A 19,917-nucleotide genomic window follows, 5' to 3' on the forward strand; every position below is an offset into this window, starting at 1 on the left:
CTCTGTAAAAATTTCCAGAGTTCAACTTTTTGGGCTATGTCAACTTTTTGTACTCGAGCTGTCCAATTCTCCAGAATAATTGCACGGAAAAATTAGCGTGTTCCAAGTTTTTTCCCGCAAAAGTACCTGGTGACTTGACTATAAGACAGAGTGTCCCACGAAAGGTGTAACAGCCGAAGACCGTAGATTCTACATGAGATTTGCTACAAAAAATGCTCAGTAAGACTTTCTTGTAGAATCTATGGTCTTCGGCTGCTGCATATTTCGTGAGACACTCTGTATAGTGAATTGTGAAGTTCAACTTACAATCACAAGAGTTTAATGCATAATAACAAAAGAAAGTTACAAGCTCATTACATCAACTGCCGAGTGGAAATTGCTGTTCAGTGAAAATGCACTTTTTTGAATAATCGTGTTCAAAGTTGACTACAGACACTTTTCTCTCCAACAGGCTTGAAGTTTCTCTACTAACCTATTATTAAAAGAGGTGGCGAAGAAACTTTCAACAAGAAAAACGTCCCTGAGCAACAATATTCCAGGCTTTTTTTAATTCGGATTCTAATTATTCAACTTTGAATTGAAAATTTAATTCAGCGTTTGCAGCTGAAATTCGGATTATTATGCTTTTGGCAATAAATTGTAGAATAAAAACCGATGCCTCAATCAAATGTTTGTATTTTTTGTACTAAAAAGATCAAAAAAGTTTATGAGAAATAGAAATATTGTCTTCATAATCAGATTCTGATTTTCTTCTACTGAGAACCATAGAACCGTAGTGTTAATTTGTAGCGTATACTGTTGGTAGTAGGCTACCAATGATATGACTATTTATTTATTGTATTCAGACTCAGAGGTGGTTTGAGGAACGTGCGAACGATGCAACATACCGGTTGTAGGCCTACCTCTCAGGCTCTTCATCTCGCTCTAGACTAGACAATACAATAATCAATATTTAGGCTTTCTCTGACTAGACGGTTAACAGGCCCGCTAAATGAAGAAATCTTATGATGCTGGAGTAAAGTTTTATCGGGCTTTCTGAGCCTAAAGTGAAGTTAAGGGTAACATCTCGAGTGTGAGACATTATATTAAAGAATATGACTATGATTAATAATCAACTATTATCCATAACTCTCACCTTTGATTAATGAAATATCGCTCCCTTGAATCAGAATTTTATAGCCTACAATTCGCTATACCAATTACGAAATGGGCTCCTCCCTTATGATAATAAATTAGATTTGAAGCAAATAGGATCAAGTTTTGATAATCCTCAGCTCTAATCTCTAAGAAATCGTAATAATTGGAAATTGCTGTTATTCCAATAAAATCTATTTATTCTCAATTACACTCAATTGGATGAATGATTCGCTTATTCGTATTCAATTATTTTCTGCTCCATAAATGGATAAACAATTCTCTTTATTGTTCATACACCTTCCAACTTATAGATTGTTGAAGATTCTTATAGATTGTTGAAAAATCTGGACTAATTTGAAGTCAATATAATATAATATTAAATCAATATAATAAAATATAAGTGTCAATATAATACAGTATTAACTATTCTGGCTATTTAATAGTATACCTTAATAGTACAGTATCAATGCTATTTATATAGTAACAAAACAGTGTTGTACATTGAGGTATAATTTTATGGGGGTAGAGAGTTTGGGCTCGGAGCAAAGAAACGTGGTCTTTGTTTTCTATGATTTGAGGGAGTATGAGGGTTGAGTGGAATAAAAGTAATAGGACTTGCTTTAATAAAGAGAGATTGATTAATTTTCTTCATTGGAACGGAGTTAGGACTACAGGTCCTCTCTGTCACACAACCCAAGAGAGACCTCTCTCTCTCCCTCTCTGCCTCACCGCTTCATGTGAAAACATAACAGTCATCATAATTATTTCTTCGCTCAATATTATTGTGAAACTCTTTAGTCTGCATATATGATCCATAATTCTATTTTACTCTTACTGATAATTATTTTCAACGCTAGAACGTAAGTTGAAGTACTAAAACTGGAAGCACGCGTGACAGATAAGTTCAATTCCTTCTTTTTCTGGAGCTGAGCTTGAAATGGCTCAAGATTGCCTGAGAATAAATAAATTACTCACACCTCATCCGGGAGCACATTGAGTTTATCGTGTTTTCTATTCTATTTTGTGTTGTAATGAGGAACATCGGAGTGGTGGATGATCAAAATTCACTGCTTATTGAAACTGGTTGAATGTGAAATGTGTAAATTTTAGGATTTACAGTGAGCTATATTGAATTGATTTTTGAGGGATTTAAGAGGATGAAATTTGCCAATGAAACGGATTATCAAAGTTTCACAGATGCTGATCCTAGTTACAAACATGTATTTAGATGCTTTTTGATCATAATATATATGGACTAAAAATAAGTTTTATCTCAATATTATTGATAAGCAATATTAATTGGTAATTTTACGTGAGAAAGCTGAACTCCTCTTTCAATATTTTCAAAGATTAGTGATTCGAGGGTTTTATTTAAACAATATCATGATTTGGATCACAATGATTTTATTCAATTTCCGTTTTTTAGTACCTAATGATATTTATCATTTATAAGCAATAATTATTCTACTCAATTATTATGTGAAAACTTATTGTCAACATAATCTATTCCCAGTGAGGTGAGAATTTCTCAAGCTTTTTATTAGAAAAATTATTTCATTGCATGATTAGCTCATTCTTGATATCTATTCAATAATGATTCATAAAAATTAATTATTACGAGGAGACAATCTGGTTGAACTTATCGGTGTATCTGAGAAGTGAGAAAGAGTTGAATCGCAAAACAGGATAATAATCGAGAAAGCGGGCAGGCCACCTTTTTACTGTCCAAGCGAGTCCCAGGAATATAATGTGCAAGTTTCATTCGTGAAGAAAGTTATCAAACGTCGCGTGAAAACGAAAGTTGTTTAACCGTTGGCGATTATCTAAAATAATTTATACATGGTGTTTGTTGACATCATACACTTGTAATAGTATTATAGCAGCTTTCGTAATTGTAAGCAGAATCTTTGAAGAAATTAATTAATTCGTCTGATTAAGTTGATGCTCAACGTACTGGGTTCATTTCCCAAAGCAATAAAGTGGTTGATATTTTCCTGTCCAAACCTGTACTCTGAATACTCGAATACTCATACTCTATAGCCATACTCTCCAATAATAAAAATATGGTGGTTGTAAGTGGTAGTTATATTTTCACAATTTCCATCCAGATCAAATCTCAACTCGAGCTTGATACTATTTTCTGTGTAGTCTAGAAGCCCCCAACGTCTATATGCGCCCACGCACAGCATAATATAATTAATAGATGATAATATTATTTGTTTTTTCCATTTGGGAATACTATATTTCAATTTTTCAAATTCCTTTAGAATAATCTTCTAAGTCCAAAGTGGAGTATTAGTGACAAATTATCAAGTAGGTAGCCTCATTGTTATTGTAGTGGAGGGGTTCTTGTCATGAGGGTTTGAGGAAGGGATTAAAACATAAAAATTTCTCTCATTTGGAATTTATAAATACAAATGGACGTCATTGATTTGCAGGATCAAATAAAAAATCCAAATAGCCTATCATACATAAGTTGGTAAGATGAAAAGCCCACAAGTCTTCCTTCAATTTGTGTTATTTACATTATCTTAGACAAAATTCATTTTTGTTCGCTACAACTGAATACGACTGAATAGCCTAGAGGTCCTTTATCGAATAATTTATCTAATTTATACCACTTACCCTGAAGAGCTCAGTTTGTTGGAAAATACTAATGATTATGTGATAAACCATAATATCAACACTATCTTCCGACATGAATTTTATCCATTGTTGATGAAATCACAATACTTGTACACGTGTACTCTACTTGGCAAAACAAATAACCTAATATTTTATTCAAATTCAGAATACTACCAATTAATTTGTATAATATTCTGCTTATTGTTAATCATGATAGGTTCTAGTGAAACCGCCCATCTATAAACCTGATTTTTGAGATTGAGCCCGCCAATCTATTCAAATATCTCTTTGCAGCAAATCGTGCAATAAGAAGCGGCATCAGCTTACACTTTCACTTTCCCTTTTCGGAAGCCACGTGATATTCTTGAACAATCAGAGCTGTTAAGCAACTTTCATTCAAGTGCAAACAAATTCGTACGTCATCCTGTTTCAGTTCAGGTTTTTTTCAAATAATAACTAACAAGTTACGTTTTACAACGTGATCAACTGTGCAATGGGCCTCTCAACCGGCCTAGAAAGTTATCGTGACTCAAGAGGTTACTTACCCACCAGGTTCTTCTCAGTCTCTCCGATCTCCCCATATACTAGCGTCTTCTGATCCATGGAGAAATTTCGAATTTATTATTTATTCTAGAAGAACCAGATAAGGAAAGGTTACTGCTTTGTAACCTTTTGGGGCTGTATGATGCTGAGGGCAACACGTGATATGACATTAGGGAAATCGGTGATATAACTGGTTTAATGACTATCAACACTGTATAGCATGTTGTGGGTGAAAACCGAGAAACATTTTGCATGACAAGTTTGTTGTGTCATTCATTTTTTGTCAGCACCGATAGATGCCTGAATAAAGGAATATTCTGATAGAATATCTAAAGTAATTGAAAAAATGTGTACAAGGGAAGTTACTTCTGGTAAATAATGAATCTGGTAAAGATTCGCACATAAATAATGCGCTCGGATATTTTACACTGGTTTTGGCTTCTGGGTACGATGTTATTTGTAGCAGGTAGTCCTGCTAGAGTGATTCAGCAATGTGACTGAATAAATATTTCAAATCGTTTTTTTTTGTTAGGGCTATTCTTAGATATCAGGAAATAAAAATCTCAGTAACCTTTATTTAGTAAATTGTTTAAACATTTGTAAGTAGAAAATTGTCAGTAAACAATTTTTTTTTAAATAAAGGTTACTTGGATTTTTATCTATTGAAATATTTCAAAGTATGAATACACTTCACAATCAGCAGAACAGTTGAAGAATTGAAGTAACGAGGGTAGGATAATTATTCTCAATCAAACTTACGAAAATTGACTATTCGATGTGTTGAGCCTTTAATAAGCCTTCAAATCCAAGGTTGTTCACGATTGGGTTGCATGAAAAATGGAGATATGAATACTCTGTTGTTCAATAAACCAATAACATAGAGGAAAATGAGTGAAATTTAAGAGAGGGCCAATCTAAGAGGAAATTATGTGAGGATAATAATACTGTAATTAGAATATTGAAGATACAAAATCCTTCTCACCTCCTCACTCAACCGTCCATCCCACTACTCTTTCCTCTCTAACTTAATTTAATTAAGCTTTTTAATTCTAGATGCCGTAGCACAAAAAATGATAGAGGACAAGAGTATCAAGATTTCTCCCTTATCAAGAGGGTTAGCTTAAACATATTGACTGGTAATTCATCTTTTAATTGAGGAATGCCACAGATTTGTCTTTGATTGGAATTCGAACGGCTGTTTGAACGCTATGACCCAAGAACCTGATTGAATTCCTATTTAGCTAACAAAATGTTGTGACACAATTCAACCAGATTGGGTCACAAGGTTTTTGGTCGGTCTGTTTTCACGCAGAGCATTCTTTCAAACTCTTTCTATATCTATAGTTAAATATATATTTATAAAACAAGGCGGAATCAAGTTCGAATATTAACCGTTACAGTATAAATATTCTGAACCTGTTTTAAAATAAATTGCACAGTCGGCCGGGCAGCCAGCACTTGACACGCAGCATCTGAATGAACTTCAACTTGGACTCGAACTCAGAGGCCGTGAAAGCTTCTTTACGTTGAAAGTCAAGTTAATTCCGTTAGTATTTGTCAACTCCAACCAATTTCACCCATGTTATCGACTGGAAACAGCGACTGGTAAATTACCTTCTTCAATGAATGAAAACAAATAATGACATGCTGCATTGATTTTGGAATGCTCATATCAGAGCGAATACAAAGTTTCAACTGTGAGGTTGGAGGATGAAAAGCGGGGTGGTACGTGGATTATTCACAAAATAATACGGCTGAGCATGGGTGTCTTTAGGATCTTCAAATAAAAGAAAAACAATCTTCAATTAATTCAACAATGATTATCAGTAAAAAAATTGATTCTGCTCATTTAATATTCTGAAGTGCCAATAAATTATAATTAGAATAGAACAAAATATGTTTTTGATTTCACAGAAAAAAACACATGAAATACAAGGTAGGTCTAGGCTAATTAGTTCAATATGGTTTTCGTGATGAATAATCTCTTCGTAATAAATAAGAAAACTAAAGGGTAGGTTTTTAGTCCTGGTATCCAGTGGATTAATTAATGGAACGGAAATTCAGTTGTAATGAAGATGAATAGTTCTTTTATATGAAAGAAATATAATATTTTTTCACTCATTTCTTAGCTACTAAAGATTATCAGAGAATATGCTCAAAATGTCCACCGATTGAAATTACACATGCTTCGACTCTTTCCACCATAATATATTATTTCATGTTCTATGGTGAAAGACTTTCTGTTCATGAGACGACTGAAATCAACAGCTCAAGTGTATAATCAACTCGCACTGCCGTGTGTATGCACTACCTCCGTAAACAAAGCCGTAGTGCATTCATGTGACGTCAGCACAGGACTAATAAAAAGACTAGCTGATATAGATCAGCTGAAATCAATGAATTTTTATTGGTGTAGGAGCCCTAACTGTGCTGACGTCACACGAATGCACTACGGCTTTGTTTACGGAGGTAGTGGTGTATACCGACAAAATTTCCCTTTATCAGAAATAAATATTATCACACACCAAAAATAGGGTAAACAGGACTAAAAAATCAATCTGTATAGAGACAAAAGTATATTGGCGACCAAGCCAAATAGTTGTTCACTAGTAGTTCTGTAAAAAGTAAACCTCACGCAGTTTTCTCATCCACTAGTATCTGGTGTCACCTGCTCTAGTTGATTCAGTTGAATCACAATGCACAGTTGAATCATAATTCACTCTTTATATAAATATAGTGATAGGAGTATGAAGGAAATTCCTTTTCCTTTCATATTATACTTAAAATGCAAAATTTCAAAAAAAAACCCTTGTGCAGTTGAAAAAGGAATATTCCTGCCAAATCTCATAGAATTCTATCGACGTGTTTGGCCGTAAATGCGTTACATACATACAGACGTCAGACAGACGAAAGAAAATCCGAGTTGAAACATAGATCTCACTGCATTCGGTCAAAAATTTGACAAATTCGATTGTGTCATCAATGAAAGTAAAAAAATAATTCATATCTGATGTATTGATAGTTTACTGACAATAACAGTAAAAATTGAAATTATCACCAATTCTCCGAGTTTAGTTTCTTCAGTGTAAGTAGCTCAGACTTAAGAATAATATTAGCGAAAAAGAAAGGACTTTAGTTTGATGTATAATCTCCTGTGCTGACTCAATATTCTCAATGACTGCATTCAACAAATTTAATTAGCGATTCCCTTCTTATCTGTTGATATTCAACATTACAAAACCCTCCAGACTCCTGACCGATAAAATTTATGTCGTTACAGAGGAAGGAAGGATTCGAATAAAAATTAATCTCACTTATTAAATCCAAAATACCAGTCATTTCCTACCCATGAAAATTATCACTTTCAGTTATATAGTTATATCAGGAAAATTGAAACTAAGGAACTAACATCTGCTAACCATTATGCTCATTCTTTATTGTAAGTTGAGCAGTTTCCCTTACAATCCTTTCACCACTCTTTCTCAATGCTTCACTAAGGTAATGGCTCATACAAAGTTCATTCTTTTGTAGCAATCGAAGAGATTTCGTGAGAACAAATTTTCCTCAATTGTCTGGCTCTGAATTATCTACATATTGATGATGCGACTCTTGCAAATTCCAATAATAAGGATTCTAATATTGCTTTCGTTGCAAATAGAATGTAAGACTACTGATAGAATGTGATAGTGTCTGACATTCTATTTTCAAGAATGAGTCCTTTCTCTCATCTGGTTTAATTGTATCCTGATTTGCATTCGCTTATTTTGTTGAAATAAGTATGTTGCACTCACCCATTTACATACAGATCAAGTGAAATTTCGTTCAGTCAATTTCAATTCCATTATTGCAGTACAACCAATCTAGAATACGTCATGTAACTTACATTTCCATACTTACAAACATTAAGCGTGATAGTGCAGTATAATAATAGGTAAACAATGTCTAAACGCTTCATATCCATAATGCGATCTAAGATGACAAGATTTATGAGACATATTACTTCTGATTCCTGATTGGTGACGTGGTGTCATGATGAGTCTAGTACTTTACGCATACGAAACAAAACAGTAGAGATCAGTTAATACTTGATACTCTAGTTAGAAAATTATTCCTTTTGAAATATTAGTTTTCAACTTGTAAAAATTGAACTCGGATGACATTAATATTCATTCAAAAAGTGTCACATCATCACGAAATATTTTTTCCTTTTGAAGCACTACATGAGTTCATCATGGAACAGAAGAATCTTACTAAAAGTCCGTTGCTTTCGTTGCTTTGTACTACTGAAATATTTAGGCAGCTTATAGATAAATTAATAGATATTTATTAGTGTATAAATATATTTGAATATAGTAGAGTATTATGAATATAGATAAATATATTTGTGGATGTGACATGTTCAAAAACACAAGAGAATATACTTTCAGTACTGCATCACCTACTGGCTAGCTGACTACTGCTGCTACTGGCTAATAATGAAGAAGCAGGTCTGACGAAAACTGATAACAAACAATGTACGATCGTGTTCGGACGTAAATCCGGCATATAAATTCGTAAAGCAGATATCATGTTTCAACCTTTTCATCATCTACCCGTATTTCGGATGGAATTTTGGAAACGGTTTCAGTGGACGGCCAGCCTCCTAATTTTTTATTATAATATTTTAAATTTGTTTTCTTCAATAATTTTTTTCTTAAAGCTATATAAATTTATTTAATAGCGAGCCTATGAAATAACTTAATCGATGTAATTGTTGTGGAGGCAACATTGGCTTAGCAACCATTATGAAGCAATGACTTCAGTAATGATTGTGCACAGGTCTTGGAAGTGATAAGTCTTGAATCCATAGAATCGCCTCATCCTTTCTCACCTGTTGTTTGATGAGAGCGGTTGGAGAGGGTGGGCGTCAGATTCCGAGGAGGGGACAATCTCCTACCAAGCACCAAGTGCAGGAGTTCGTTAAATCAACCAACTAGTTTTTCAACTGTTATTATATTTTCAATGATACATCTCTCCGCTCTCCACAGTGAAACCAGTTGGAGTTCTGGGCAATCAGTTGACAACAATATTCCATTGCTGGCGGAACTTTTAATTATTGTAAATAGTTTGCTATTTTCTTGCTATAATTTATTGTTCTTTTGAGGTGATACAGTCATTTTTTCAAGCTGGAAAATCATAATGAATCTTATTTTCACAATAAATAAATAATATAAAATTCCCGATCTTTAGTGTTTAAGATGTCAACAAATTAATATCAAGTCACTTGTGCGTGAATGCATAATTGGGTGAGCAATTAGGTGAGAAAATTGACCAAAAATTCGAGATTGAATGGGAATGAAACCCATGTCCAGCTCTACAGCTCTACAGGAGCTGAAGCACAAGTTTGCTCAATTCTAGCCAAATTACGATGGATTATTAGTATTATCAGTTTTCTATCAACGAAATTGTCATAAGTCATTGTCATAAGTGATAATTATTCAACAGTAGACTATAACGAAAAGACTGATTATTATAAAATACTATGTGTTAATTATGATTCCATAAGTTATACATTATCTATATCTGTATAAGTTAATTCGTTAGTTGAACAAGTTGACTCTTCAACTGAATCATCGACTAGTTAGCTTGGGAAAACAGTCGATGTTGGAACGTAAACGAACACACACACCGACCCAGTGACCCAGATGCAAGCCGGCAGGATCCTCGACCTTGCCGCGATGCGCGGTCCCTCAGTAGTTCTCACCGACACACGGACGCGACACCCACGGCCACGGCGCACCTCCTTCTGCTCATCTCTGTCGCGTCCTCAAGTAACCGCGAGTGCTTTCTTGTCAACAACTCTGTTTGATTCCAATCGCAAACTGTTGTATTGTTAGTCACGTTCCATGGAATTCCTGAGTATCTGAAGGTAGGTTATTGGTTTTCAATTTTCCTCGGAAAACGTTCAGTGATAGTCTTTAAATTCGTTTTAACACGCACTATACTGCAATTTATTGGAGTGAAGATGATTTTTTATTGAAGTCTGTTAGGACTGTCATCGATTTCCTTGATATTTCAAAATCAATCGCTCCTCACTTTAGAATTGTTTAGTGAACAATGTTGTATATCACTTTGAATAGCATCGTTCGACACTTTTATCATGAGCTACAATATAATCTAGTAGGAGCTGTCCCATGAAGTTCTCATCATCATTATCTGCTTTTATATCTGCTCATTTGATCATTTCATATCACTAGTATGTTCCTAAGAAGTCATGACGATACATCCTTACCATTATAATAATAGAGACTCAATAGCCAAGGCTTATTATTTTTTTCCTGTGATGTGATGCTGTGATATCCACATCATCCTTATATCCATTATGCATCCTACTAAATCCTACTCACATCAAAGATCTTCACCCAACGAAAAGAACATTCCAATTATTTCAAGTCGTTTTTTAGAAAGTTATGAGCATTTGACAAAAATAAAAAGATTTCCTCCTTTCAAGTTAGTGATTTTCGATTACTGTAATTTATTATAGTTATTGGCAGAGCATTGGCTGGAAAAGGAATACATGGCAGAGGATTGTAAGTTTTTTAAAGAATATTAACAGATAATCCGTGCTTTGCACGAGAGAATATTTTGTGTTGTACAATGCAATCTCCTTATGTCAAGGAGACATCAAATAATAAAATAATTATTCATTTTTTTGTCAAAATGGCGTAGATAATCTTCATCAGAGTTGAAAATTCTTAGAAATAAAATGTGTTTGATTGGTCTCGAGCCCGCAACCTTACATTCATTAGAGTCGCGCGTGCTACCAATTACGCCACGGATTCACTTGAAGTAAGCTCTTTTTGCTTGGGCTTAAATTGGTGCGTAAACTCCGAATCACAAATTGAATGAATTTGTTTCAATTATTAAATTCAAATTAATTGCTTTATGAAAATGAAAATAAGCCTATATATCCATCCTCGGTAAATTCAAATCTTTATGCAAAAATTCAGGTTTATCAGTCTAGTAGTTCACTGATGAACTGATGGACGTGATGATAATGCGTCAAACATGTATTTAATATCCCGTACATGTATAAGCCAATTCCTTCCTCTAAAATATTATAGATAAGCTACGCAGATTACTATTCGCTCCAGGCTACTCATACTGCATCATCATCCTTACCCACGCACACGTCCAGAGCTTATGTGGGCATCCTCAATGATAAAATTGAACTTATTCCTTACTTGGCTTTTCATTCCCTTGATTATTGATGTCTATCTTTGGGTTTTTATCTTGGGAAGAATTAAAATCACTCTACAGATCTTGAATTCGATGCCCAATATAATATTATAATTTCTTTCCTTCATCTCTTTTCATTCATAATAAAAGCTATGAGCTATGAGTGGAGTCAGTGAACCTGATCTCAGATTGTCAGAATACACATAGATGAGTATAAACAGTACATCTCATTTAACATAAACATAACCTAGTTAACTCACAGCTTCACTAAATCAAATCAAATAAAATATAATAACACTTATCATAATAACATTCACTTATACAGTAGTACTATGAATTCGATCAATGATATTGTGCTTTCATTTACGGTACCTCCTAACTTCATCGTCATCGTCAAGGGTGTACGTAGTAGACCTGCTCGTTGAGATGTCACTGGGAGTGGATATGGATACCGTTTTCATTTTCGAATTTTATTTAAAACCCTCTTATGATATTTGACATGATATATGATCATATATTCTTATTATATATGACTTAATAATACATTGTATAAACATATATTATAACGCCTATATTATTACGTCTATCCTACTATCAGATTCGCCGCTATGCGGCTAGCCATATATAGAAGAAGAGATCCCGATGGATAACGAAATAAACATAAATAAACTATCATCATCATCATCATAATTTTCCTGACATCATCACATTCACCTGTAGTTGAAATAATATAAGCAGCAAACCCTTAACTTGATGAATACAAATGTAACGCAAATAATCGTAGAATAAAATAATCTTTAAGAGTACTTATGACACAGACTTATATACAGACGGACATCCAATTCAAACACTAATTAGTATTCCGATCAATCAAAGCTGACAACATCCTAATGATTGGTTTCACTAGCTGTGGTGACATCCCGCTAAAACAACAAACTTTTCTCACGTTCCCTATCGATGCGACGAACCTCTGTTGGATGCTGCTGGATGCGTTTTGCAGGTCAATGTGTTAGTAGACTAATAGATCGTTTCCTGATTGAATTGAATTGTATGATGATGCCACTACTTGGCACTGTCATTACAACTTGAAATATCACAATAGGAAACTGGATTGATGCTCTGGATAAAATCGTTATGCACTAATGATGCTCGGTGATGTTCTGTTGTTCATTCTTACAAACTCAATAATTGATTGGTTAGTATAAAATATTCCACTGTAACCCTCTTGTTAACTCGGCTCACTAAAATCAAGCGTTAAATTTCCTATTTGGATCGATGGAAAAACATGAAAAGAGTTCTTTATAAAGTCATTTACTGTATATTACGATTGCCATAATATTTTATATCCTCCTGCTTGGCCGCTTGGGTACGCAGCAATAAACTTAATTTGTGCTCCTTCTATCTTGAATCACTTTTTGAAGAGTTGGAACCCATCTAGTGGTCGAGACATCGGGTTAATTCAAAGTTCGTTAGAATACAATTTAATACTTACATTAGTTTGGGACATGAGCATCGTTCAGCGCAATGAATTGCTGAATCATTTACCTAGTTCTGGAAGTAATAATAATTGAATCAATCCAATTATGGAGAACTTCCACAAAATCATTACATATTAGAAAATATTATCAGTTCTGGAAGTCTTAGCCTGGATAGAAATCGATCTTATTTTGAATTTTAAGAATAAAATCGATCTTATAAGCGAACGTCAAGTTCTTAAGCATATTGTACAATACTGGTAGCGCGTATGACGAAGTTCCAGATGCTTATTTCCAATTCATGTGGTAAAACAGGACTGATAATAGAATGTGCACACATTAGATAACATAGAATGTGTGTATAGAAGGTGTGAAGGTGTGGATTTTTTTGCTTAGGGTGATGCACACATGAGTTCCTCCAGGCTTGTGCGAGGGTAATGAGACGGGTGATGTTGGGATATTATGAGTGGACCTGTAGCTTTAGATGGGTAATGAACCACTGGCAAGCGATTTTAAGAATAATTTGAACAGTACTTGCCTTGTGTGCGAAAATATGAATCGCGGATGTTAACCTGTTAACAAGAATTTTCCATGAAGCCTGATCATTCTTTCAAATGAATACCGATTTCTTGTTGAATGAAAAAAAATCCTTACCCTCCACTCATCTTTTGACTAGGCTAATGGCTGTATGTAACTACCCTAGAAAAACAAGAGGAAAGAGAACTACTCAAAAACATGGAGAATAGTAGATTGAAGATTACACTAGAAGGAAAAGTAAAATTGTGTGAGAGAAAGTGATCATTGATTGAGAAGGCGTTGAGCATTGAACATTGGTGGGTGCTCGTTCCGCAACTACACACATGCTCTGACTGTTTTCTGGGTTAATTCTAACTTGATTAGAATTGTGAGACAAGGAAAATATGGATATGGAGGTGCACTATTAGATGTTACAGTTGACAATACTACACAATACAGACATGAAATCTTAGTAATGATAATAATAACATTTTTTATCATTATTACATGTCAAGTTTGGAAATGGAAATCCACGACTACTTGATTTGTTTTTGTCTGTCAGTCAAATAGCTTTTTTCAACTCTCATCTACTTTTTTCCTCCATGTTTACTTTTTCGGTGTCCTTCTTCTGTGTTGTTGATTCTTCGATTGTCGTTGGTAAAGTAGGTTTATTGTTACTGTTGAATTACTTTCGGAGTGAGTTAACATGCGAGTTGCTAATCAGCTGTTCATCAAACAGTGACTGGCCACAAATTGGCCACCGACTCTCATTCACACTCTCCTTCCAACCACCAATTGCACGGTTACGCTTACTCGCAAATCTTCAACTGACTATATAATCAATGGTTTCAACAACAATAGTAAATGGTTTGTTTATTATGGTCCCAACTCTGAGAAGCAATCAGAAAGGTTTCTAGATGAAAGTGATCATGAAATAAATATTTTAGAATGTGTATGCTTCGCCATGTTCTAATGAACTATTGTATTATTCTTTGACTCAGTTATTCTGGGCACACATTTTTATCTTCCCTTTAGAAATAGTATCATTTTTTTATTTTGTGCTCGAGCAATGTGAACTATTTGCGCATGCTTAGAATGGAAATTACTTCATAATACTCGCCCTGATAGTTCACTATATACAGTTTATATCATAATATGATTCATACATTGTTACCTTGCTATCAATTCACAAAATCGATGAGAGATCCTTCAATGTGAGTTGCTGGAGTCTCTTCTATGTCAGTTCTCCACTGACATAGAAGCAGTCATATTTACTAACAAAGAAGCAGTCATATTTTGAAGGTTTTAATTAACCTCAAGCTAGATAACTCGTGTAACTCGAGATTCACTTGTGTAACTCTGTGTAAAATCACAGCTTTAATGCCCGGTTGCAGAGTCGTCACATAGTCACAAGTTAAAAACAGGCAGTTAACTCATTTATGAAACCATAAATTCACTTTCCGTTGCACAGATATCAAAGTAAATTATAGCTCCCATAAAACTAAAAACGCCCAATTATACACATGATTTCGTTGCACAGTCGTCAGAAACAGCTTATTTATGTCTCCAATAGCTAAAAACGGTCAGTTAAGTTATGGGCCCGAAGTCGTGCTGTTTTAATTCAATATCTACTACCACCAACTGAATTTTAGAGGTTGTGATAGCTTTTTTTGAAAGATGTTTACGAAAAACCATCTGTATATAAGTAAATTATTTTTTCTGTCCCTATGTTTTTTACTTTCCTTGCCCTATTACCATAGTTAAGGAAAGTATTGCTTTCCAAAAAAAAAATTTAAGGTACCCTAATTTCATGTTTTCTATACGTTTCAAGATCCCCTGAGTCCAAAAACATGATTTTTGAGTGTTGGTCTGTGTGTGTATGTGTGTGTGTATGTGTATGTGTGTGTGTCTGTGTGTGTGTGTGTGTGTGTGTGTGTGTGTGTGGTGTGTGTGTGTGTGTGTGTGTGTGTATGTGTGTGTGTGTGTATGTGTGTATGTCTGTGAACACGATAGCTCCATTCCTAATTAACCGATTGAGTTGAAATTTTAAACTTAAGGTCCTTATACCATGAGGATCCGACAATAAGAAATTCAATAAAATTAAATTCAAGATGGCGGAAAAAATGGCGGATAATTACTAAAAAACCATTTTTTTCACGTTTTTCTTGAAAACGGCTCTAACGATTTTCTTCAAATTTATACCATGAATAGCTATTTATAAGCCCTATCGACTGACATTTGTCTCTTTTCCTGGAAAATTTCAGGAGCTCCGTAATATTCTTGAGAAAAATGGCGGATAATGACTAAAAAACCATGTTTTTCACGGTTTTCTCGAAAACGGTTCTAACGATTTCCTTCAAATTTATACCATGGATAGCTATTTATAAGCCCTATCAAATGACATGAGTTTTTCTTCTGGAAAATTGCAGAGCTCCGTAATATTCTTGAGAAAAATGGCGGCGTACTAAAAAAACAATTTTTTTCACAATTTTCTCAAAAATAACTTGACCGATTTTTTTCAATTCATACCCTGTATAGTTATTCATCAGCTCTATCAACTGGCATGAGTCTTCTTTCTGGGAAACCAATGGAGGTCCACCCCATCCTTGGGAAATGGACTTAGTAACCTCCTTCTCGTGCATGAGGTGGGTAGGTAGCGCAGTTCATAAAAATAACACATAGTCGAGATATTTCATCTGTAGAACAGCTGTTTTGACGACTTTAAAAAAATGACGACTAAAAAAAATCATAGAATTTCACAATTCACACAAAGAAATAGCACTCTGAAAACAATTATATATACACATGTACAGAAGTCTGATCGTAGTTTCAAATATGAGCAAGGAAAGTTGTGTGAGTGTACCACACCAGATTTTTCATGTTACTTATAACCTCCAAATCGCTAAATATGGTGAGAAATCTCGCCAAAAGCCAAGAGTCGCCATATTGTTTATCAATTTTATGTGAGGTCTTTTAGGTCTGTGATGTCAATTGAAACTCTCCCCGATGCCAAGACATTGGTTGGATAAAAGCATGTACAGAAATGTACGGAAAAAAGTGAATAGAGCTGCAGTGTGACTTATGTGTGATGATAATTCGAGATATAGCTAAATGGGCTTCGGTAAACGACTGTGCAACGACCAACCATTTATGTCAGTGATTTTAAAATGTCTCACATAGCTATGTTTGATTTTATGTAACGACTCTGCAACCGGGCATTGCTATGCTATTTCTGTAAGCTCCTGATATTTCCTGTATTTTTCAATGCTTGTTGACATGACCAGTTGTAAAGTGTTGTGGCTAAATAAAATTGAATTTCATCATCATCATCATCATCATCCTCCATCATGGACTAGGCTTGTAAAGCCTGTTCCGGTGTCCACCGCTTCCTCGGTCGTCCGACGTCTCTTTTCCCATCTAACTGCAACTCCTAAGCTTGTAGTGGAAGACGAGTTGGTGGCATACGGCGCAGGTAAATTTGTCCACTTCAATCTGTATTTTTTATGATTTCTGTTAGGGGTTGCACAATGCACTCACTTCGAATTGTTTCATTTCTTATGTGGTCTCGTCTTGAATATCCCTGGATGCTGCGCAGAAACCTCATCTCTGATGCCTGAATTCGTGAATCATCATTCTTGGTCTTTGTCCATACCTCACTACCGTATGTCATTAAAGGGATGACCATTGTCCTATATAGCTTAATCTCAGTCTCTTTTCTGGCCTTACCCTTTAATGTTCGGTGAATGACTCCACAAATTGAGTTGAACTTTGCTATTTTCTGAGGTATATCACATTCTCTGTCATAGGATATATATCAGGCCGAGATATTTAAAGTTGCTCACCTGTTCCATTATTATATTATTCAGAACTATTTTGGAACGCAAGGGTCACTTGCCCCGGAATGCCATTACTTTCGATTCTGAGCTGAGATAATCATATTGAAATCTGTACTTACAGCTTGAAGCTCATGGATCGACATCTGTAACTTATCCTCACTTTCCTGAACTATCACTGTATCGTCCGCAAACATGAGAGAGTTGAGGAAGACTCCCCGCTCACCTGAGTCTACTCTTTGACGCCAATTGCTCATCGGCTCGTCAATATATATCAAATAGCGTAGGTGAAAGTGGGCATCCTTGTCTAACTCCTTTGTTGATGATTAATTCTTGCTCAGGTTCACCTTTTATACTTATCATAACAGACGTTTTTGAATACAGTTCAGCAATGATAGTCACCAAATGTCTTGGGTAGCCTTTATTCAACATTATTTCCCACAAGAGAGTCCTATTGACATTGTCAAACGTTTTTTCCCAATCGATGAAGGCTAAATGTGTTGATCAGTTGAATTCCCGCCGTTCTTCTTTAAGCATTTTTATAGTGAAGACTGCATCAACACATGAATGACCCCTTCTGAATCCCATCTGGCTCTCTGCAATCAGAGCATCTGTTGTATGCTGAAGCCTTCCATTCAATAGAGAAGCGAATATCTTATAGATTGTGTCCAAAAGGCATCCCCCTCTTTAATTTTTAGGGTCAGTTCTATCACCTTTTTTGAAAAGAGAGAATATCTGCTATCTAGACCAACTAAAAAGCAAACTAAACTCGGCAGTATTTGTTCTTAGAACCGTGAAGAAATTGCTGGATGCAGGAACGCTTAGAAGTGTTTATTTTGCTGTGTTCCATTCTCTTCTTTCATACGGTGTTATATTTTGGGGCAATTCAACTCATGCAATACATATATTTAGGATTCAAAAGTGGGCAGTTAGAGTGATGGTGGGTGAATCTATTAGAGCAAGTTGTAGAGGTTACTTCAAAGAGTTAAAGATTCTCCCACCACTAGGTGTATATATTTTGGAGGCTCTTTGTTTTATTGATAAGAATAAAGATAGGTTCAATACAGGAAAGTTGTTCCACTCATACAATACCAGATATAGACAAAACCTCAGAGATGACATTCATCGAACTGGTATGTATGAGAGGGGGGTAAAGAGTTCAGGAATTCGGCTTTATAATTCATTGCCAACACGCGTAAAGGCTCTTACAGGTGAAAAGTTCAGGATTAAGGTGAGGGAGGAGTTGTTGCAGGTTTGTCCTTATTCCAGTGAGGAATTCTTTGTGCATTATGGAATGCAAAGATTGACGAAAAAAAATTAAATGAAAATGAAATGAAAGAGATAACTTTGGACTTAGACCATGACTTGGGCACACTATGAGTTTTCCAACATACATTTAATAAATGTAGTAGTCTCAGATGGAGAATAAATCCTCAATATTTGATGAGTTCAGTGTTTATCCCATCTGGACCCGGAGCCTTAAAATTTTTAGCAGCTCTCCAACTCTCCCATTGTTATTTCATCAACACAACATTGAACACATTTATCAAAACTCAGATCTAACATTGAACACATTTATCAAAACTCAGATCTCTCATTGAATCATTGTACCACAGGTTTTTATAGTGTTTTAGCCATTCATCCATGGAAACACAGTTTATTTCAGCAGCATCTCTTCTTTCTTGGTTCATTGATCTCATGAACTCATAAGCCAATTCCTGGCGGCCAAACAGTGGTGATGAAGTTCTCCCATACTGATTGATGAGCTCGCCTAACAACAGATTTGGCATGATTTCGGGCTTGACAATATAGACTTGAATTTGAATTTTAAATTATTGTATTTTTTCGAGAAATTTTCAAGCGACTCAGCTATTTTCAAATAGAAAAACCGAGGATTAGTATTTATGCTATCCTGATGAGATTCCTATTCTAAGATAGGGTCATCCTTGACCCTCTATAACTTATTTTCAAACAAATTAGTTTAGAAATCCTATTAGTCGTGTTTCTCGATATTTTTGCAGAAGTAAATAGTTTCTAAATCAGTTTTCCAATTGACTTTCTAACTTCAAGTCCTTGTCTCGTTTTCACAGTCAGACTCCAGCTGAACATTCACCGTCAGTCTAATCTCTCGAAGGCTTTGTATACCGTAGAATAATTATCTCAGGCCTGTACTACACTGCATAGCCTGCTTCTGACTAATTACAAATTGTCTCTCACATACGTTTCATGCAACTGAGATTACAATTATTCCAGCCGGCGTATACTTTAGCTGAAAGTGAAACTTATCTTCTCATAACTCTCGGTTGTAAAAAGTGGATCAGACATACGAAGATTGTAAACTATAATAGGCATTCCATGAAATTATTTGCAGATGAAATTTCTATTTATTTACTATTTTAACGAAACATTTGATCTGCTCAAAAAAGATGTTTATTGAATTGAGTTTTACGCTTGATTTCTTCTATGAGCTTATCAAGACCACGATATAATTTCCAGTCAATTCAATAGGAGAGTTTGATTAATTAATACGTTGTATTAATAACGTTAATTTAAATATATTTAATAGCTCC

At 34.9% G+C, this 19,917-nt stretch overlaps 1 protein-coding gene across 2 annotated transcripts in view; it reads left to right on the plus strand.

Annotated features, from left to right (window-relative positions):
- The first annotated feature begins 10,030 nt into the window (after nucleotides 1–10,030).
- LOC111056392 overlaps nucleotides 10,031–19,917 on the plus strand; it is a 75,194-nt gene continuing 65,307 nt past the window's right edge. Inside the window, exon 1 of one of the 2 annotated variants that reach the window (XM_039442203.1) lies at nucleotides 10,031–10,213. The gene's annotated coding sequence lies outside the window, so the exon portion shown is untranslated. The remainder of the gene's footprint in view (nucleotides 10,214–19,917) is intronic. The other variant, XM_039442188.1, reaches the window with a different exon arrangement.

The sequence above is a fragment of the Nilaparvata lugens genome, chromosome 1 (genome assembly GCF_014356525.2).
Source record: "Nilaparvata lugens isolate BPH chromosome 1, ASM1435652v1, whole genome shotgun sequence".
In the NCBI taxonomy this organism is placed as follows: domain Eukaryota; kingdom Metazoa; phylum Arthropoda; class Insecta; order Hemiptera; family Delphacidae; genus Nilaparvata; species Nilaparvata lugens.